The following is a 22,199-nucleotide window of genomic DNA, read 5'->3' as shown; positions in this document are numbered from 1 at the left end:
TCCTCTTCCTCCCAGAATCTATCCCTTTGCAGGTGACAGCAGGTGGCCAGGGGGCTTTGGCGTAAGGGGCGGGGAACTGGGTCTTTGGAAAGGCTAATGAAGCTTCTCTAGGCTGCAGATGAGCCCAGTATCCCCTGGACCTACTTCTGGAGGGGTGCGGAAAGGCAGTGAGCCCCCTGGCACAAGTTAGAAGAACGTAAAGTCTAATCCTGTCTGCAGGCTCGTTGTGTAACCTTGGGGGAGTCACTCCTCCTTCCGAGCCTCAGTTGTCTGGCCTGCAAAATGGGAACGCAGCAGCCGCACTTCCCCAGCCGCCAGCGGTTGAGCGCGGTACTAACCAGCAGGGCGCAGGCGGCGGGGCACGGAGGTACGAGGTGGGGAGGGGGCCCATCCGCGGAGGCGGAGTCCAAGGGGAGGGCGAGTCCAGGCGCACCTCGGGCTGCCCCGCCGCAAGCTTGCCCCCAGCTGTTGAATGCGCTGTCGGGGGCCGGACCCGGACCCGGATCCCGCAGGGTGAGCCTCGCAGGGGGCCGGGGGTCGGGGGGACGGGGGCGCCCCAGGCCGGGGTTCGGGGTTCCGCGGGGCCGCCGCTGCCTCCCCGGGCGCTGCAGCTGCAGCGGCGGCGCCAGGCGCGGCCCCCGCCCTGCGGGCATGTGTCTGCGAGCGCGCGTGTGTCCGTGGAGCGTGCGGCCGGCTCGGGGGCGGGAGCGGGCTCGCTGCGGAAAGGCCTGCGGAGGGCGCCGGGCGCGGGCGGGCGCGCGGACAGACGGACAGACGGACACGGCCCGCCGCGGCCCCGGACGCGCTGCTCGGCCCCTCCCGGGCGCCCTCCCAGCCGAGGCAGAGGCACGGCGGCGGGGAGGAGGGGGCGGCGGCGTCTGCGCGCACACGCGCGCTCCCAGACACACACACAGACACACGCGGGCCACCCCACGGCCACGCGCCACGCACGGGGCCACGGCCAGGCGCCGCGCGCACCCCGCACCCACACCCGCGCTCACACACACTCACACTCACGCGCAGGCCCCGCGGCCGCCGCTGCCCGGAGGCGGCGCTTGGCCCGGATCCCGGCTGGGGCTGGGGTTGGGGTAAGTGAATTCCTCTGGATCCGGGCGCTGCGGCCGGCGAGACGGTGGGAGTCGGGGCTGGAGCCGGAGGGCACCCCCTCCGCCGGTGGGGGTGGGGCTTGGAGGGGGACACGGAAGGGGGGCATGAGACGGGGAGAGCCATCCCCAGTGTCTCCTGGGTCTGGGGATCCCCGTGAGACCCCCAGGGGACCACCCTGCGCGAGGGTGGTGGTGGCGGCGGTGGGCGGATGCGGTGGGAGGACACGGAGGACGGTCAGTGAGGTGAGCATTTCTGGGGGTGGTGCAGAGGCTCGATGGTGGACGCTGTGCCAGCCAGTGCCACACTGCACCTCTCTGCCCCCATGTTTTCGAATCGGGGTCCCTGACCCCCCTCTTTCACGGGGTGCTGCCGGGTCAAGGCATTCATCCTCTAGCTGGTAAGAGGGGTTGATGGGGTGTCTGCTCAGGGGAGGGGGACCAGGGTGGGGCCTGTCGGCGGTGGGGTTGGTAGGACCAGAATTAGGGGGTGGGGACCTTGTAGAGGCACTGGCAGGGACAGGGAGGGAGGCAGCCCGGGGAGGCAGCATAAATCTCAGAGACTGCAGCTGGCAGGGCCAGGGCCACTGCTGGGGGTGTGTGTGTGTGTGTGTGTGTGTGTGCGTGCGCGCGCGCGCGCGGGCGCCTGCGTGCGTGCCAGTGTGTGTGTGCCTGTGTGCGTGCCAGTGTGTGTGTGCCTGTGTGGGCTCCAGCAGCTGTCAGGGGAGGGGGAAGGGGTGGGTGTGTTGGCCGGTGGGATGCTCTGTGCATGTGGGGAGGATTGTGCACACTGTGTGTGTGTGTGTGTGTGTGTGTGTGTGGACCCTGCTCTCTGTATACACACAATCGCACACACACACACACACACACTGTCAGTGACCCGGCAGGGTTTCTCCGAATGTTTGGAGGGAAGAGAGCTGGTGTGTGTGGGTGTGTGTGTGTGTGTTCACGCACCCACACCCTCGGGCAGCTTGTGTCCAATACAGAGGCCACCAAGCCGTGATGTGTCAGGCGTGCCCAAGGAGGGAGATGAGAAGGGGACAGTGGTGCTGACCGTGCACTCGGCTGGGGAGAAATGTGGTACTCGGCACTTTCTGCAGCTCAGGGCTCTGTGCTTGCCCCTTGCCCATGGACTCCTCCCACCCAGCAGCTGCGGCTGGAGGGCACTGCCTTGGTCCCTTGCTGAGACACAGGTGTTGGGCTAGAGAGTGTGTGTGTGTGTCTGGGCTGCGGCTGTCGCTGTCAGCAGGCCAGGCTGTCGGAGGCGAGAAGCTGCTGCGGGGAGGAGGGTTCTGGCAGCACCTGGAGGAATGTGGTGGAAGCTGTGGGGCGCAGACGGCCGGCGTTACTGAGGGGTGTTTTAATATGCAAGCTGCATCATGAGCCGGGACTGGGGTGTGTGCGTGTGTGGGTGTGTATATGCCTGGCTGACACCCCTGTTCCCAGGTGGCCCATGGCCACCTGTGGGACGTGTCACGTCTGGGCCACCAGCAAAGCATGTGGTTGTTCACATGTGTGCAAATGTGTGTCCCGTGAGGGGGCGCAGACGCCGGTGCTGTCCTGGTGAGCCGGGGGCCCTGCAGCTGTGTGTGTGGGGAGGTGGGCACCTCTGGGCCATCAACCCCTAGGCAGAAAGAGGAGTAATTGTGGGGACATCAGGAAAAAGTATGTATGTGACGTCAGTGAGAACTTCAGGTATGACGTAAGCTCCAGGCTGCAGGTGACGTCAGTAGGACAGTGTTGTCGGGAGTCGCTTCCCCCGCCGGAGTTTGTGAGTGTGATGTCAGGGGGGTGTGTGTGGCCAGGTGTGGTTATGTCCCCTGTGTATGAGGGGTGGGAAGGGGAGAGGGATGAAGCCTGAGGGTGGATGGTCCCTCCCAAGAGGCCCCATTTCCCAGCGTCCTGAGTGGGCATGGGACCCCTTTCCTTAAGTCCTGCCCCCTGAATAGTGCCCCTCCCCTGCCCTGACATGCTGCAGCCCCCATCTGACCTCCCCAGTCCCTGTTTTCCTCCGCAGCCCAGCCAGGTCCACCACCTCTGGGTGCATGTGCTTTCATGAGTGTGTATGTGAGTGTGTCAGTGCATGTGACAATAGAAAATGGCCACAGGCAGGGAACCTGAGACCATTGGTTCAAATCCCATTTTGCTACTTTCTGTGTTTCATGATTTAAGCATTCCCGTAGCCTCTCTGAGCCTCAGTCTCTCCTCTTTAACACGGGGTGGGGGTTAGAGAGGTGAAGGGGGTTAAGGAGACCGTGGGCCTTGTCAGTTGCGGGGGTGCTGGTGCCTGGCACATGATGGGGGCTTAGGCCATGTGAGCTCTGTCCCCTCACTTCCTGTCCCCCCAGCCCAGAGTAGCTGCTTTCCTGTTTTGGTTTAAGTCTAACTTTGTAGGGAACTTTCTTTTCTTTCCTTTGGATTTCCATGGCAGTCTTTGGAGGTGGGTGGGCCGGCTGCTGTTATGTTTGACACTGAGGTGTGGAATAAGCTGTCTGTTGATTTAATGTGACTACCCCGTCTGCCCTTGGAGGCTGCAGGGAGACACATTTGACCACCCAGTCCCTTCTCGAGGGCACTGTCATTTCATGAAAATATGTGGCGGCATGAGGAATTGGGGGTGGGGTGCCAGGTGATGAGCCCAAGGCCGAGGGGTCTCTGGCTCCAGGAGAGGCCACTCTGGACTCTCAGGTCAGTGCTCTCTTGCTTTTCCACCCACAAGCTCCACAGAGAGTCAGGGTGACAGAAACGGGCACACCAGCTGCAAGCCTTCCCCAGTGGGGCACGTCCGGGGCGGTCACTGGGGGCTCCATGCCAGTTCCCCAGTGGCCCCTGAGGTCTTGCAGGATGCCTGTTTTGGGCAGCAGATCCGGGTTCCAGTGACACCCCTGCCGCGTCTGCATCCTGGCTGTGTGTGACAGGGGTCAGCACTCCCATCTCTGTAAGAGGGCGGTGGCAGCTTGCCTTGTGGTGTGGAAGTGTGACAGCTGTCTGCAGGGCTGGGAGGCACGCATCGCCGCTGCCCTCATCTGCTCTGGCCATGGTGCCTGGGGGCCCAGCTCCTCTCTCTTGGTGCCCCCGCCCGCCCCCGTGCTGTGACGTTTGTGCGGCTTGGAGTGGATGGCCCAGAAGCAGGATTGCTTCAAAGCCTGACCTTCTTAGGGATCAGACCTCTTCAGGAGCCGAGTTAATGTTAACCCAAGCCTCTGCCTCCTGGCGTCCCAGCCCAATCTCCAATTAAATTAACCTTCTCCTGGCTCAATTACCACCTGGGGCAGAGGCATTGACATGATTACTGGACATGGTGTCTGGGGGCTGGAATAATTGAGCCATCTCTCCTTCCCCCAGCTCTGCAGACAGTCCCCAGAAAAGCCCCAGAGAAGCCCTGAGGACTGAAGAGCCACCGGGACAGGCGTGCTTGTGCCTGCAGTGCCAGAGGACGGGTGCTGGCTGCACGATGCTGATGATGGAAATAGTAATAATTGTAGTGAAATAATGATATCGGCTAATATTATTGAGCCCCTACTGAGAGCCAGGCCCCGTTTGAAGCTCTTTATAAGCGGCGTTCGTTCATAAAAGCCAGCTGCAGTAGGAGCTATAATTATTTCTCATTTTGAAGACAGAGAGGTTACAGACCAGTCCAGGGCCACACAGTGATGGAACCAGGACTGGAAGCCCCCAAGGGAGACTCTCGAATCAGCACCACTGGCTGCTAAACCCCACTGCTAGGTGGGCCTGGAGGCCTCTGCCTCTTGGCGTACCCCTCTCACTGAAGGACTGTTCTGGGCCTTGCTTTGCTCATCTGTAAATGCGTGCAGTGACCCTGCCCTAAGGAAGCTGGGGGCCAGGGCAGCCCTTTGCTGTGGCTGCAAGGACAGACAGGAAAGGAGGGGCCTCAAAGCGGTGCTTCGTCCCAATCCCCCCATCCCATTCCTCCTGCGCCCCTTCCCCACAGGAATGGGATGTCCCCAAAGGCAGCCCCTTGCTCCCTGGCCCTCCACAGTGCCTCACACAGCAACGCTTGGAGATCCCCCCCGCCCGGTGACAGTGGGGAGGCTGCCCCAGGAGCAGTATTTTCCTCAGTCCCGAGTCTGTCGTGGCCTCAGCTGTGGTCCTCTGGACTCCCCCCTTCCTAGCCATCTTGCTTGTGGAATGGGCAGGGGCCCAGGTTCTCTCCAGGGCCCCAAATCCTGCCTCTTTTCCTCCTGGGTATGTGTCCTGGGCAAGTCACTTCCCCTCCCCGAGGCCCCGTTTCCTCAATGCAAAGTGGAGACAAAAGTACCAAATTCTTCGCCAGGCGCGGTGGCTCGTGCCTGTAATGCCAGCACTTTGGGGGGCCGAGGTAGGTGGATCGCCTGAGATCAGGAGAGCTTGCGAAGTTGAGGCAGGAGAATCACATGGAGGCAGGAGAATCACATGAACCCAGAAGGCCAAGGTTGCAGTGAGCCAGGATTGTGCCACTGGGTGACAGAGCGAGACTCCATCTCAAAAAAAAAAAAAAAAAAAAAAAAAAAAAAAAAATAACCAAAAAAAAAAAAAAAAAAAAAAAAAAAAATCCTCCCCAGTAGCTGGGATTACAGGCGGGCACCACCCTGCCCAGCTAATTTTTGTATTTTCAGTAGAGACGGGGTTTCACCATATTGGCCAGGCTGGTCTTGAACTTCTGACCTTGTGATCCACCCACCTCAGCCTCCCAAAGTGCTGGGATTACAGGCGTGAGCCACCAAGCCCGGCCAAAAAACCAAACCAAACCAAAACAAAAACCCCAAAACAAAAAACGAATTCCTAACCCTTCTGGGTTGTCCTAAAAGTCATGCTAAAGGTTAGATAAGAGAAGGCCACCTGTGTGACATCCTGTCTGGCACCTGGGATGCCACTCTTTTCCTGCCCCTTCCCATCTGCCCCCTCCATTCATTCCTGGCCTCCTGGAGGGCTCTGCACTGTGCACGCATGTGTGTGTTTCCTTCCTACCCTTGCCACCCCCTGAAGTGCATGGGAACTGCGGGGGGGGGGGTGCTAAGGAAGCCTGAGAAGGGCCTGGCAGCTGCCAGCCTGCACCCTCCGCTGGCTGCTGTAACGTGCAGTGGGGCCAGGAGGGGGTAGGCTGTGTCTTTGCTTGTCTGTGTGCGTGTGACTGTGTGTATATACGGGTCACCACCTCTCTCAGGAGGAAGTAGGGATTGAATCCCAAGGGCTGCCTGACCAGCCTGCTGTGGGCCTAGTCCCAAGACCCAGGCCTGACTCCATTTCCTCCCTTGACCTGTCTGTCATCCCTCTCCCCCTGCAATTATTCCTGAATCTTGGAGAGACAGAGGCTGTGGGGTCAGCCTACCTGCCTCCCTCCCTTCTTGGCCCTTCTCATTCCCCAGGGGATTTCCTGCATCTGCCTACTTCCTGTCTATTTATCCGACTGCGTGTCAGCTCTGTGCAGGCAGAGACTGCAAGGCCCTCAAAAAATACTTATTAAACAGATTCCTTTCATCTACATGCTACCGAGGACAGATCGCTGCATTTTGCATTCAGATGGCAGGGGCACACACACTCTTATTAGCATGTTTCACCCAGGGAGAAGTGCTGTGTCCTGGAGCTCAGAGGCAGGAACCCCCAGAGAGGAGCTCCTGCCTGGCGGAGCTCAGGGTCCTGGAGGAGAAGTGGGGCACAGGGACCTCTGGCAAGTGGCCAGCATGGGTTCTGCACACAGTGGGGCTTGCTTGACAGGTGATTCTTGTTCCTCTGTGACCTGACCCAGAGGGGGTTGCTGGTGCAGGTTGGAAGCCGGGTGTGGAGCGAGCCTCCCAAGAAGGGCTGGAGAGGTTGCGCCGACTTCTGCTACCTGCCAGATATTGGGCAAGGCACTCTCTCTTATCTTGTTTGATTTTGGCCGGAGGATTGTGAAAGAGGTCCTGGCTGCCCCGGGTGGGGGTGTGACAGATGGGGTGACCGTGTGAGCAGGGGCCTGGAGGTCGGGAAGCCCAGAGTGGATTTCGAGGAGTCTGGACATGTAGTTTGAGGATCAACCACACCAGACTATCCATGCTGCGCCAAGAAATTGAGCAATATCTTGTTTGTCAGGGGCCATTAGAATCTCTGGGCGTTGGTTAAAATGCAGATGCTTGGGCCCGGTCCACTGAGATTTTGACTGGGAGAGCCGACGAGGGGACCAGGAACTTGCAATTTTAATGCTTTCCCGAAGATTAATGCACCCGCATTTGCTGGTTGGATGGCAGCTGCATGTACCTGGGGTCTCTGAGACTCCTCCCAGACTCCTCCCGAGCCAGCAAAGCCATCCTCATTTTCCAGAGGAGGAGCTTGAGCTCGGAGGAGTGCCTAAGCCTCGGCGCCACAGCGGCAAGGCGGCCCGGTACTAATAACACTGACTAATTATCTTCCGTGTTCGTTGCCCGCTGCTCCAAGCCTGTGTAAGGAGCCCCTCATTCAATCCTCATAACGACCCTCGACATCATTCCTGTTGCACAGAGGAGGAATCGGAGGCAGAGTGTGCGGTCACGGGTTCGAGGCCGCACAGCTGCTAACGCTAGGCACGTTAGCAGCCTAAAGTGTGGTCGGGATGAAGTGGGGCTGGAGGGAGCCTGCTCCAGCACCTTGCACAGGGCGAATGCCCTCCCTCTCCCTTCCTATGGAGCGAGGGCGCCGGTGGAGCTGAGCTTGCGGCTGCGCCTGTGAGCAGAGGCCAGAGGCCGAGGTGGAGGTGAGGGCAGAGAAGCGGCGAGGAGGGCGAAGAGCAGAGGAGGCATCCTGGAGGAGGCGACGCAGAGCCGCGTAGCGGTGGCTCGGTACAGTGCATCCACTTGGTGGAGGCAGACCTGGGTCTGGCGGGCGGCGGGCGTGTCCGTCCTGGGGGCGCTCAGGGTGGGTGCGCGGTGGCAGCGGGGCCGGAGGAGGGTGCGGGCGGGGACTGCCGCGGACCTGGAGCGGTGGGGGCAACAGCGCGCGCTCGGAGCTCCGCCGACCCCGCCGCGCTCTCCACCCCTGCACTGTGGTCCTCCGCCGGCCGCGGCCAGCCCCGCCAGCCTCCGGAACTTGCGCCCGGCTGGCCCGGCTCTCCGCCTTACTTGCCTGTGTTTAGAATTTGCAGCCGCAGCCGCTGACGCTCGCAGCCAATTTCGCAGCCTCTGGGTTCTGCGCTGTGCGAGGGATCCGAAAGCTGCCGGCAGGGGCACAGGGGGCTACCGGAGCTGGGACCTGGCGAGTTGCTGGCGAGGGAGTGTGTGTGCCAGGTGGGTGTGGACGGCATGGGGACGCGCCGCGTGAACTGTCCCGGGAGCGCTGTGTCGTACAGGGGGTGTGTGGGGACATGTGCATTGGCACGTGTGTCCGGGAGTGGTTCCCTGCGTGTGGGCATGCTTGGAGCATGTATGTTTTGGCGTGTGTCTATGTTGGGGGCCCCGCGCCCCTGGGCACGTTTTTCTGGGTGTGTTTGGGGAACCTGGGGAGGGGCAGTCCAGGGTGCCCCTGGTTCGTGCGTCTGTGCAGTAGCTCCATGCGTTTGGCACCAGCGTGGGCCTGCGTGTTGGGGAGTGTGTCTGTGTGGGGCACCCCTGTGTGCTGGTTCAGCTGTGTGCAGTGCACCTGGGTCTCTGGGCCCACGGGGTCTTTGGGTCTGTGATGCGCGTTTCTCCGCAGCGGTGGGATGTCCTGTGTGGCTTCTGTCTGGGTGTGTTCTGGGACGACTGGGGTGTGTGTGTTTGGGTATAGTGTGTGCCTCTGGGATGCTTTCCCATCCCTGCTGGCTGAGGGGTGCAGGGTCAATTGTGTGCCCCCAGCTAGGCCTGGGAGCCTTTCCTGGAGGCAGTCGGCCCTTCTAGTTCTCTGCCTTTGGTTGGGGTTGAGGGAGTTGAGGCAGCGAGGGAGGTGGGGGAGGGGAGGCCCAAGTGTGTGTTTATTTTCCGTAGGGCGCCGCTGGCTGCCAGCGCTTGGTGGGTCTGCATATGTTTGTGAATGGCAATGCCGAGGGGGCTGAGGTGTGAGCCCCTGCCTGCGGAGGAGGGCCAAGAGTACCATCTGGGCTGGTGGAGTGCGGGGCCAGACAGGGAAAGGGGCCTCTTCGGGAAGGGCTGAGCGTGTGTGTGCATGTGTGCGCGCAGATGGAGGCGAGGTTCCGCCGAGGCCCGTCTGTCTGGGAGCGCCGGTCTGTGCAGGTGGAGGTCAGCCAGGTACTGTGCTCTCAGGCTGTGTGTGAGCCCATATGGCGGGAAGGTGGAGAGGCATCGCACCTGGCAGGGTACAGGCTAGGCACGTAGGGGAAGGCGTGTGCCAGTCCTGGCAGAGTTCTGAAGAGGAGAGGATGTGCCGAGGGCGAGGGTGTCTTTGTTCCCTGGGCCCGGCCGATGAGGGCAGTGGGTGGCATTGGTGATCCGAGTGACCGACAGGAGAGGGGGTGGTTGGGCATGGAGGGGGCGAGGGCTGTGTGGGGACTGCGTGTCACGGGAGTGTGGGGTGTGTGTGCACACACACGTGGGTGTGACATGTGTGACCGTGGCTGTGAGTGGGGTGTGAGGCTGGGATGTACCTCGGGAGGCACTTCCAGGCTGTGGAGCCCAGTAGGGCGTGTGGGACAAGGTGGAGGGGTGGGAGTGGGGGCCCCTTCGTTCCCAGAAAACTCACCCATCTGTGCCTTCTTCTCCTGCCAAGGGCTTGAAAGAAGCCCTGTGAGCCCTGGCCTCTCCCCTGGCCCCTGAGCCCATGGGTTTCGATGGGAAGCCGCAGCCTCCCTCTCCTGCCTTGCCATCCTTCTGCCTCTACCTCTGTCTCTCCTCCTCTCCCGGCCCCATGTCTCCCTCTCTGTGCCTTCGCGTCTCTGCCTCCATCTCCCTCTGCATCTCTCCATCTCTCCCCCATCGTCTCCCCCATCTCTCTATCTCTTTCTCTTTCCATCTCTCCTCCATCTCCCTTCATTCCTCCTCTCCCTTTGCCTCCTCCCTCTGTCTCACCCTGATATTCATTTGTGGTATATTCGGTTGCCATGGGAAACCCAAGAAAGAAGTGAGTGTACCCTTCAAGACTTCAGCATTTTCCCTCCTCCCTCCCTCCTGCTGTCCCCCCTCCCTCTCCTCCCTTTCTCTCCCTCCCTCCCCTCTCTCCCCCTCGCCTCCTTGCAGAAGGAGAGGACTTGGTGAGGAGCTGCTGCCACCCGAGCTGGGCCAGGACCTGAGATCTCATTGCTACTGCTGCCGCTGCTGCCTGGGGGACCTTTCTGAGACCCAGGTTGGGGACATTGCCGGAGGGGCCTCCTCTGCTGCAGACATCTGGTAAGGACAGGGTCCTTTTGCCTGTGTGTGTGTGTGTGTGTTTGTGTGTGTGTGTGGCTGTTTGTGGGCATAGCTCACATGACCCGGCCTTGTAAACCTGTGATGTGTCCCAGCCTCAGGCTCCTGTGTGTTCCTTCCTGTGGGCCCAGCCCCTGCCCCCAGCCGTGGGCACCCCTCCCACCTAGCTGTCCTTCCGCAGGGCCTGTGGGGCAGCCTGCAGAGTGGCAGGCCTGCTGGGGGCTAAGTCAAGTTAACTGGGGAGAGTGGGCTGGAAGCCCCTGCTGGCTCAGGGACCCCAGCTCCTGCCCATCACCCGGCAGACAGGCTGAGCCAGGCCTAGTCTGCACCCCAGCAGGGCAGGGGGCACCTGTGCACCTGCTGGGGGTGGAGAGCCAGCTTCCAGGGGAAGGCCTGGGAGAGCATGGTGGGGGTCTCAGGTAGGGGCCTTCCCATTGCAGAGAGAGGGGCTGGGAGTGAGCCGGGAGGAGGGGAAAACACCAGTGGAATTGGAGTGGGGCCTGATCCTGTGCCATTGAATTTTGGAGGCTCAGGGAGAGCCGTCTGGCACTAGGAGGCCGAAAGCAGGCAGACAGGCAGGCAGAAGGAGCTGCTCCATCCTGGCTGGGCCGGTGGCTGCCCTGGAGAGGAAAGGAGAGGCTGGGGCTGTCACTGAGGCTGTGTTGGTGATGGCCACGTGGAGGGAGCTGTTGTCCAGGCGGTGCTGAGTGACGGTGGTTGCCGTGGCGAGGGAGCCGCCTCTGTGGCATTGTGGTCTCCGTGGAGAGAGGAGGAGACAGAGGAAGGAGCCTGGCTGGCTGCGCACAGTGTTGGTGGTTGCTAAGGATAGGGAGATGCTGTCTCCAAGATGCGGTGGTCCCCACGTGGAAGGGCTGTGGCTGTCGAGCTGTTGGAGGTCCCCAGGAAAGGGATAGTGATCGGTGCCCTGGAGGGGCTCGTGCAGGGTGGTGGGCGCTCCTTGGAGGATGAGGAGGTGTGGTGGGGGAAGGGCTGCTGCAGGGACTTGGTGTTGCTGTCACAGGCTGAAGTGGGGCTTCTTGGTGGCGGAGGGGTGGGCAGTGAGGTACAGCAGGCGGGTCTGTGCTTATCCTGCCTGTCCCTTTGGACAGACCGGAGACCCTGCTGCACCAGCACGCACACCCTCCCAGCACCTCCGCCCAGTCCCCCCTCCCCCTTCTATGGCCACGACCCTCCCACTTCTGCCTCCTCGAGCCCTCCCACTCCCCAGGGCCTTGTGATCACATGAGTCTCTCGTCTGGGCACATGCTCCTTTCTTGCCCCCAAGTGACTGTCCCCATAGTGACTCTGTCCCCATCCTTCATGTTTGCTGAGGACCTGTTGACCCAGTGCTGTTCTCTGGGGAGCCCAGCATTGGTACCTGCCTTTGAAGTATCAGACAGGGGGAGTGACTTGCCCAAGGTCACACAGCAGGCATGCTCTGGGGGCATCTCCCTCCGTAAGTGCCCAACTCAGCAGGCCTAACTCCTTCTCTGGGGGAGCCTGTCTCTCTGACACCGGTGAGTCCCTTCTCTCCCCCCAGTCTCCAGGGATTCTCCTGAAGTAGCATTTCATTCAAATTCTAACAACAGGAAGCCACAGAGGAGAGCACCAAGCTCTTGGTTTGCAACCTGGCTCTGGGTTTTACGGTGGAGAACCTCTTGCCTCAGTTTACCCCGTGTAAAATGGAGATGAGGCACATGCCTCCCAGGGTGGCTGTTATTTGGGCTCATGGATGTGATGTCCCTCGTGTGGTTCCTGGTAGGTAATAGACTCAGTAACTGGGAACCACCATGACCATCATCATCATTACCTTTAAAAATCATTTTAAAGGCTGGGAGTCGTGGCTCACGCCTGTAATCTCAGCACTTTAGGAGGCCAAGGCGGGTGGGTCACGAAGTCAGGAGATCGAGACCATCCTGGCCAATGTGGTGAAAACCCGTTTCTACTAAAAATACAAAAAGGAGCCAGGTGTGGTGGTGTGCGCCTGTAGTTCCAGCTACTCGGAAGGTCGAGGTAGAAGAATCACTTGAACCCGGGAGGTGGAGGTTGCGGTGAGCCAAGATTGCACCACTACCCTCCAGCCTGGCGACAGACTGAGACTTGGTCTCAAAAAAAAAAAATCGTTTCAAAATGATTTTCTGACATGCGTGGGGCAGCCCGATCTCACTAGAGTTCTGTGGCATCGTACCCTTCCCCGTGACCCTTAGCGGTGGGAATATGGTGCTGAGTTCATGGTAACAGGAATGGGGCCAGAAAGGCAGAAAACCGCCTGATGGGCACATAGGGCCCTGGTGGCTGAGCCAGGATGGAGCCAGGTGTGGGAGGCTCCCTCTCTGGTGCTCCTGTCCCGCCTGCCCCAGGGCCTGTGTGTGCACTTTAATCAGGCGAGCCCTGTCCCCACAGCTGTTGCCTGAGTCCCTGCTCACTGGTCTCTTTTGTGGGACTCGGGTGCCCTGAGCTGCTCAGCCAGCCCTGGCCTAGGGCGCAGTGTTCCAAGCACGTGGCTGGTGGTGCTCTGAGAATAACCGAGTCAGGGGAAGGAAGCCTGCCCTGTCTACCATTTTGGCATCAGCAGGGGGACAGGCCAGGCAGGGGACTGAGGGGATGCCCAAAGAGGGCCATTTGAGATGCCTGGGAAGTAATGGATGACTGTCTTTTAAGTGAAGAGGGCCTGAGTTCAAATCCCAACACTTCTGCTTTCCTGGCAGGTGTCCCTGGGCATGTTTCTCCACCTTTCTGGGCCTCAGTTTCTTTACCTATACAATGGGGATGATAAGAATCCCCACTTCCCCTTGCTGGTGCAAGGCCAGGGGACAAAGTAAGGCACAGGGCTTGGCACTGAGAGGTGCTCTGGGTGGCAGCTGCTAACATGTCAGGTGGCCTGGGAAGGAGGAGAGAGGGCTGTCCTGGGTGGCCTCAAAGGGCAGGCTGAGACCTTGGCCCATGCTGGAGACTTTCTGACAGCCTGAGCTGTCTTGGGATGGGAAGGGAGAATGTAGTGAGCGCACTTTGTAAGTGAGACTGCCCAAGGCTGCCAGGAACATGGGGTTTGAGAGCACTAGACTTAGGTTCATGTCCCGATGCTGTCATTTATGTGCTGTGGGATCTTGGGAACCTCAGTTTTCTCACCTGCAAAATGGGAGGACTACCAGTGGAAGCAGGGTTACTTTAAGTGAATGAAGGGATGTGGAAGAGAACTAGGATGAACTTCAAGCTGTATAGCAACCTGGTTTCCAGAGGAGGAAGGCCAAGGAGCAAGGGGTTCGAGAGGTGTACAGCCATAGTGCTGACAGCTGCGGTTTATTGAGCATCTGCTACGTGCCAGGCGTTTTCCCACAGGTTCCAGATCTCACTGGATTCGCTGGCCTTTGACTTTGCTGTTCCTTCTGTGCTCACTGCTGCTGCCCTGGCTCAGTGCATGGTTGTCTCCTGTTCTGGTTAATTGTCACCTCCTCAGGGAAGTCCTCCCTGACCACCCTGTCCTTTGCTCTTGGCCTCCTGCCTCTGTTTTCTTAGAGCTCTGAACACAATTTGATGCTGTTTTATTTGCTTACTTACTCTCTGCCCTCCCACCCCTGTAGAGTATCAGTTCCCTGAAGGCAGCTTTTTGGTCTTGTTCTCTGCTGTATCCCAAGTGCCTTGAATGGGCCCTGGTACATAGTAGATGTTCAGTAAATATGTGTGAATGTTCACACACACACGTGCTCACACACATATGGCTGGTGGGTTAGGTAACCCCACCAGCCACCCTGGGAGGTCAGTCTTGTTATTCCCATTTTATGCAAGAGGATGGTGAGGCCAGGGGGGCCTGGTAAGTTGCCATGGGTACACAGCAGGATGTGGGTGGCAGGCTTGGCATTTGACCTGAGCTCCAGTCCTGTCTTCTACTGCTGTATACCGACTTGTTGGGAGGCCTTGCATTTCTGGCTACAGAACTGGGACCTGACTCTGGATGCAGAGTCAAAATCACAGAAGGTTCTTAGGGAATGCTTGTGCCGTAATGAACAGCTTTTGGAAGAAATCAATCGAGACGCTCACTAGCTGTGTGTCGTCAGGCAAATTACTTAAGTACTGTGTACCTCAGTTTACTTATCTGTAAAATTGGGATACTATCTAAGCTGGCTTCTAGGAGGCAGTGGGCTTTGAGCTTTGATTTGTGAGGCCTCCTCCCCAATGTCACCATTAATGGGCTGCGGGATCTTTTTTTTTTTTTTTTTTTTTGAGAGACAGGCTCTTGCTCGGTCACTTGGACTGGAGGGCAATGGCGCAGCCATGGTTCACTGCCGCCTTGACCTCCCGGGCTCAAGTGATTTGCTTATCTCGGCTTCCTGAGTAGCTGGGACTACGGGCGCATGCCACCACGCCCAGCTAATTTTTTTTTTTTTTTTTTTTTTTGTAGAGATGGGGTCTCACTGTGTTGCCCAGGCTGGCTGTGGGGTCTTGGGAGTCTTCACCAGCCTAGTCTGAGGAGGCCTCACTGCCAGCTGTAGAGGGGTTTGAGACTTTGGCTTCTGAATAGGCAACATTTTACGTGCCTGGGACAGGTGGTTTTCTGCCCTGCCAGCCTGTGCCCTCTCACCCCCACTTCTGCCAGCCCCACCTCTTATCCCTCTAGGCCAGAAGAGGGAATAAAGGCAAGAGAAAACCAGGCTGGGATTGAGCACCTCTTCCATGCTGGGCTTTTCTGCCTGGACCCCACCCCTTCTGCGGCCGCAGCAGCCCCTGCACATTTGTCACAGCTGGTTACAAATGACCAGACGGAGGCCTGGAGAGATTTTCTTCCAGGGTGCAGAGCAGGGATTTGGACCTGCACCCGGAGGTTCCTGCCCATGCTGTGTCAGGGGAAGGGAGAGAGGAGGAATTGGGGAGCACGGTTAGGGGCTCCTGGCCCAGACCCACTCCTGGGTCACCTGGGGTGGGGGCTGCTGCTCCCAGCCCTGCCAGGATGAGCTTAGAGTGCTCGGCCCCCAGTGGCAGAAGCTGGACCTGGAGGGGCTGTGGAAGGGACAGGCCGCTTCCCCAGCCTGGCTGCCCACCCTGCTGGCAGCCACGCCAGTCCAGAGAATAGATCTGGCCTTGTGCGAGGCTATCCTGATGCCTTGCTCAACACCCCATTTGTTTGGGGAGGAGAAAGGGGGGTCTGTGGTGCCCAACAGAGGTGGGATTCATGGACAGGGCCTGGTGGGGGGGGGTAGCCTGCCTGGTACTGGCCAGGCCTGGAAGCTCGCCAGGAAGAAGGGAGAGCAGGGGCTGAGGTGTGGCCTGGGGTCCTACTTGGCCCTTTGGGACAGAGTCCTGCCAATGGGTGGGGGGCTGTATGGATGGGGGTGCTGGAGGAGGGGTCATACCCTCCTGACTTCCTAGTCTTTGGGAAGGGGAGTTCGCTGTCTGAGGGAGATAGAGCCCCAACTCCCCTGAGCCCCAGTCAGAGGGTGGAGGCACTGTGGGTGTACTGCGCTCAGTCTGCTTGTTTTTTTTTCTTTTGAGATGGAGTTTTGCTCTCTTGCCCAGGCTGGAGTGTAGTGGCACAGTTTTGGCTCACTGTAACCTCCACCTTCTGGGTTCAAGCAATTCTCCTGCCTCAGCCTCCCAAGTAGCTGGGATCACAGATGAGCGTCACCATACACAGCTAACTTTTTTGTATTTTTAGTAGAGATGGGGTTTCACCATGTTGGCCAGGCTGGTCTCGAACTCCTGACCTTAGGTGATCTGCCCACCTCAGCCTCCCAAAGTGCTGGGATTACAGACAGGAGCCACTGTGCCCGGCCTCAGTCAGCTTTCCGAATGTTGGAGGAGAGATCGTCCACTGAGTGGAGGTTCCTGGAGCTCAGGGAAGACTCTTTTTGGAAGAGGCAACCCCTGAGGACTGGGAGTGGTTGGATTGGGGCAGGGGCTGCAGGAAGCCCTGTTTGGCTGTGGGAAGCAGGCATCATGAGTTAGATCTCATGCCTGAGTTGTCATATGCCCTGGTCTCAGTTTGCCTATCTGTGAAATGGGAATACTGCTAGGCTCTTGGAGGGGATGGAGTGCAATAGGGTTGGAGATAGGACTATCTGCACATAGTAGGCCCACAGGGTTGCCAGGGGCTGCATGGTAGGGCCTGAGGAGTTCTAGAAGCTACTGAGAACCCATAGCCCCACCCTTGTCTCCACACTGGGTCACAGCCCAACACACCCAGCATAGGAGGTAGGGTGCCCTCTGGGCGGCAGAGATGAGGGGCTGTGGGCCCCTTCCTGCCTCCCGCTTGCTGTGTGAGCCTTGCCTGCCCCACTCTCTCTCTGGAGCTCAGGCAGAGAGAGAGTGTCCCCCTGTCCCGGAGGACACTATCTGAGGTTTGTGGGGAGACACGGACCTTCTTCCCTTCCCCTCCTCACCCTGGGCTGGGACTCAAGGATAGAGGTGGGGGCCTTTCAGGACCCCAAGCCTCATCCTGGGAGGAGATGGGCTACAGAGAGGGGTGGGCACTGGGGCGCCCCAGTGGTGGTGTGTCAAGGGCCCTTGACCTAAGCAGAGCTTCTGGGGTGAGGCCTTTGCTGTCCTGCGAGACACTCCTTGGCTTGAGGGTGGCAGGTCAGAGTGGAAACGCTCCCGGGCTGCAGGACGGGGTGACGCAGTGATCAAGCCCTCAGGCCCAGCTGTTGGTTCCCAATTCTATCCATGATGAGTTGCTCCACCTATATGTGCCTCTGTGTCCCCACCTGTCAAACGGGAATAAAAGTAGTACCCACCCCCCAAGGGTGCCATTATGAGGCGCTTGGTGCCACACCTGGCCTGCAGGGAGTTTCAGGAATGCTGGCCCTGGGCTTGCTGCGGGCTTTCCTGGTGGTCGGAGCAGGGAGGCAGGGCTTCAGGGGCCATTCTAGCTTTGAGGCTGCTGGAGACAGGCTGGGGCCTGTGGAGTCCCGGGTCTGGGTGCTGGGTCAGGAAATGTGAGGGTGTCTGCCTCTGCGGCCCCTCCTGCTGCTGCCTGCTGTACAGGATGTTGAGGAAGGAGCCGATGGGCTTTGGAGCAGACGCGTGGGTTCCATCCCAGCTCATTCATATTCATCCCCTGCTGGCCTTGGGGCTCTGGCCTGAGCATCCTCTGAGCCTCGGTTCCTTCATGTGGTAGAATGCGATGCGGGCTGTGATGGGGATTAGGTGAGAGGAGGCGGGAAGACAGCGGTATCCACGCCCGCGGCTTCCGGTCAGTGCCCGGCTTGCCCTTCTCCGATTTGGTGCTGCGGCTGATGGCAGGAGCGGGAGGGGCTTTGAGAGTGGGTTCCTGGCTGGGCTGAGTTGGCCGCCCACCTGGACGCTGTCCTCAGGACCATCTGGGGAGGGGGGAAGCGGGGGCTTGACGGGGAACCAGGACCCCAGAGTGTGGGAGGGTCGGAGCCAGCAGGTCTCCCTGCCACTGCCCGCACTCATGGGCAGGCTGCAGCCCAGAGAGGTGAGGCGCTGGCACGGGGCCACACCACGGCGAGTGACCAGGCTGAGGGCAGAGCTGGGGCTTCCTGGCTTTCCTCTTGGGCGCTTTCACTTCCTGCAGCCCCTGGACCAGCCTGAAGCGGCTGCTCTGAGCAGGATCACCCTGGGGCTGAGCTCCTGCGTTCTGTTTCTGTCTCTCTACCTGTCTCTTTGTCTCTGTCTGCTCACCCGTCTCTCTGGCCCTGCCCCGTCTGTTTGCCACAGCCACCTGTCTCTGTCTCTCTCTCAGGCCGCAGGAGGGAGCCAGCTGGACCGAGGCTGGGCATGCATGGGCAGATGCGTGTGTGCGTGTGCGCCCTGGTGATCTTTGTGCATTTGCTGGCTTTTGGAGCATGTACATGTAGATGTGCAAATAGACAGACCCCCTTTTACCTGGGGAACTGACACATGCTCTCAGCATGCACAGCAAAGGAACGGGCCACTGCCTGTTCCCAAGGCCTCTTCCCCAGAGGCTGTCACTGGCCCGTGTTTCCTGGCACCTATAAACACATGTACGCCATCTGTTCTTACCCAGGAGGGATTCTCCTCACAGCTGGCCCTGCACCCCCCTGCGGCCCCTGACTGCACCCTGAGCACCCTGCTCAGGGGTGCAGCGGGACCTGGGTCTGAATCCGCCTTGGAATGAGCTGTCCTTGAAAGGACATTTCCCTGTGGTGGGTGCCTGGGCTGTTTGCACTTTTTCCACTTTCACCAACTTCAGATTTGAAGTGCCTATCGCTCTGACCCGGCAGGCTGCCCTGGGGCATGGGTGGGCTGGTTTTCGGGGATCTGCTTCCAAGGCTAAGTGTGGATGTCTGGGCTTCTCCCGCAGTTGGCTGAGCACTTTAGGTAGGAGCCCATTCTGGCTGGGATTCCTGCCTATGGGCTCCCTGGGACCTGGGGAAAGGTAGGTGTGAGGGTCCAGGGCCAGGAACCCGGCTGTCTCTGGGGACAGAGCACTCCGGGACCTGGAAGGCAATAGCAGGTGCTGGGAGGCCCCACAGTTCCCTGCTATTGTCCACCTGCTGCGTCCAGGATCACTGGGCTTGGGCTCCTCGGGGCTACGGGGAGCTGCTTCAGGGCCCAAGAGCTTCCCAGGGTCCTTGAGCGCCCACGGGAGTGAGGGGCCTTCTGGAGCAGGGGGTGGGGCCGGTAGGCGAGTGCCAGGCACAGAGCGGGGAGATGAGGCGGCTGGAGCGGTGTCTGGCCCTGGCCTGCGGCACCCATCCCTGTCTCCCTTTAGACGTCCTCACAGACTGTCCTTGAGCCTAAGCCTGGGCCAGTCCTGGACAAGCTGAAGGTACCTTGATGCTGTAGGGAGAGAGCACTGGACAGGGGGCCCTGAGCTCAGCCTTTGAATTGCAGCTCTGCTTCTTACCTTCTGTGGGACCCAACTGTCAGGCCGTTCACAGAATCAAAGGGAATCATGTGTTCCTTTTATCAACAACACTAAATCACACCATGTGCCAGGCACTGTTCTAAGAACTTTAGAGAACTTAGCAAAATTCTCACAACTACCCAACAAAATAGATACTGTCACCATCCCTACTTGACAGATGGGGAAACCGAGGAACAGAGAAGTTAAGGGTCCAACCCACGGTCACACAGCGACTCGGTGATGAAATCGGGATTTGAACCTGGCCATCTGAACCTGACCGCCATGCAGTGTTGGGTGCCCTTGGCAATCCCTGGAAGGCAGTTACTGGGCAGGGCTGGGCCAGCCTGGTCACCTGGTTTGAGCCTTGAGAGTGGTCCCGGAAGAAGGTCCTGGCACATGGTAGGGGTGGCAGTTTGGGATCAGGCCTGATTTGAGTGCCTAGCTGATCATTTACTGAGCAAGTGACTTGACCTAGCTGAGCCTCAGTTTCCCCATTTGTAAAACAGGGTAACAGCCCTTCCTTGGCAGGGATGTTGTGAGAATTCCGTGCAGTGAGGCTCAGGTGCTCAGTATGTGGTGGGCAGCTGTGAAGGCCCCATGACCAGGTGTGAGGGTGGCAGTTCAAGGGACACCTGTGCCAGTGGAGCTGAGTGTGTCCCCTGGAGACACTCTGTGGACTGCAGAGCCTGTGATTGGGAGCTGATGGGCCCTGGGGCGGGTGCTGCTCCGCCCCTCTCATCATCAGGCACACACCTGTCTACCTGCTATATACATCGCACAGCTGGGCCCAGGACTGGGGCCGCGGTGGTCCGCTGTGTGTGTATGCATAAATGTGTGGGCCATACTGCAGCCCCTGGGGATCACGTGTACATTCTCATTCACGCACCCGCCATGCAGAAACTCGTGAGAATCAGCCTTGGACAGCGTCTCATCCAGCTCTGTCTCGTTGTGTGCGTGAAACAGAGGTCCAGAGAAGGGAGGGGAGTTGCTCTGAGTCCCTCCATGAGCTTGGATGATCTGCAGTTTAATTGCTGGGTAGGGCCTTTTCTTTTTTTGTTTTTTGTTTTTTTTTCAGATGTAGTCTCGCTCTGTCACCAGGCTGGAGGGCAGAGGCGCGACCTCAGCTCACTGCAACCTCTGCATCTTGGGTTCAAGTGATTCTCCTGCCTCAGCCTCCCGAGTAGCTGGGACTACAGGCACCCACCACCACGCCCAGCTATTTTTGTATTTTTAGTGGAGTTGGGGTTTCACCCTGTTGGCCGGGATGGTCTCTATCTCTTGACCTCGTGATCTGCCCACCTCGGCCTCCCAAAGTGCTGGGATTACAGGCGTGAGCCGCCGCTCTGGGTCAGGCCTTTTCTGAAAAATGCTGCCGTGAGCACCGCAGGTAGCATTTTTATGGCTTTTCATGAAAATGCTACCTGCGGTGGCCCCTTCACTTGCCCACATCCCATGGGCCAAGTCTCTACAGAGCAGTTTCCTCCATCTGTCAACGCCAAGGCTCTTGTTTTCTGATGTCAGCGTTTACTCCAGGGCTCACTGCACGGAATTCTCACAGAGAAAGCGCCGTGAGCATGGGGGCCTGGTCTGTCTTGTTCACGAACGTGCCTGTGGTGCAGCACAGCGCCGGCTGCGTGATGGTAGGGGCTCCATAAGCATTTGTTGAAGAATAGGTGGCCCTGTGGTCACGTCTGAAATGATTTCTAAAAATCGTGCCCTCCAGCTCGCTTATGGTAAAGGCTGAATTTCAGAGGGGCAAGTACTTTCCCAGAGCCCGAGCAGGGAATTGAACCTAGGCTTTCTGGCTCCCAGTCCCAAGCCCTCTTGTTCTGTGCGCTCATGTACACATAGGACACACACATACACACACACACACACACACACACACGCATGCACAAATGCACACACAGTAGGCCATGATCCAGAAGCTTCCCTCTGATCATTGCTCAATTATCCAGCCTCAAATTGTCCATCTGTCCTCTTGGCCACGGCCATGGGCAGCATGCCCACTGGGGCACCTGTTCTGGGCCTCCCCCCAGCCCGTGGCTGCCTGGAGGATGGGGCGGGAACCCTGGGAAGGTGGGGCCGTCTGTGTGACCACGGGCACCTCCCTGCTTTGCCCAGTGGACTCTGTCTCCTGCTTTGGACCACGTCACTTCCATCCCACCCTGAAATCTCATCTGCTCAAGCATCCCAGTCAACCCGCATCCCCCCCCCATTGCTGGGCTCTCAGGCTTTAGGGGAAGCGGGTATCATTCCTGGGGACCAGCTTTTCCCTCAGCCTCCCCCAGGAAGTCTGCCCTAATGCCCGGGAGGATGGCAATTAGTATGAGTCAGGCTGATTAGCTCAGAAATTAAGTCTTTGTTTCCCTCGCTCCCCAGTTTCCCTAATTGAGCAGATGCAAAGTGGAGGGAGGGGAGGGACTACCAGTTGGTCACGGGGCTAGAGGGGCACATGCGTGGCTGTGTGCTTGCTGTAGGGTGGTGGGGGTGGGGGCGGCATGGATGGGAGGCACCGTCTGGGGGTCCCTTTGCTCTCTGCTTTTTCCCTGATGTTGGAGCTCCAGGGAGGACCACCTGGGGGTGAGTCCTGAGATGCACAGCCCACTGGCGTGTGATTGAGCTGACAGGTGTCACGCCCTGGCAGTCCGTCATGAGTGCTTGTATGCAGTCATTCGTTCCCACGTCCAGGTCTTCATATCCAATCACTGATCGTAACTGCTGTCACTTACTGAGCAGCTGCTGTGTGCTGTCACTGGACTGGACACCTTTCAGGTATGGCCTCATTCAGTCCTTGGGACAATGCTGCAAATAGGGGACCCTTGTTTTTTATTGTTCATTTGTTTTATTATTTTATTCTTTGAGACAGGGTCTCACTCTGTCGCCCAGACTGCAGTGCAGTGGTGCAATTGTGGCTCGCTGCAGCCTCAACTTCCTGGGCTCAGGTGATCCTCTCACCTCAGCCTCCCGAGTAGCTGGGGCTAC

The 22,199-nt window shown here is 59.0% G+C and overlaps 1 protein-coding gene across 8 annotated transcripts in view; it reads left to right on the top strand.

The window, feature by feature from the left end:
• Positions 1–422: 422 nt before the first annotated feature.
• The window catches only part of ELFN2 (extracellular leucine rich repeat and fibronectin type III domain containing 2), a 60,564-nt gene continuing 38,787 nt past the window's right edge, over positions 423–22,199 (top strand). Inside the window, exons 1-2 of one of the 8 annotated variants that reach the window (XM_037731526.1) lie at positions 423–513; positions 10,220–10,369. The gene's annotated coding sequence lies outside the window, so the exon portion shown is untranslated. The other 7 variants (XM_017508933.2, XM_037731523.1, XM_037731527.1 and 4 more) reach the window with 7 other exon arrangements.

This window comes from Cebus imitator, unplaced genomic scaffold, assembly GCF_001604975.1.
Source record: "Cebus imitator isolate Cc_AM_T3 unplaced genomic scaffold, Cebus_imitator-1.0 Scaffold404, whole genome shotgun sequence".
In the NCBI taxonomy this organism is placed as follows: domain Eukaryota; kingdom Metazoa; phylum Chordata; class Mammalia; order Primates; family Cebidae; genus Cebus; species Cebus imitator.
Note: the sequence above shows the minus strand (reverse complement) of the source record. Positions and strands in the feature narration are given on the sequence as shown.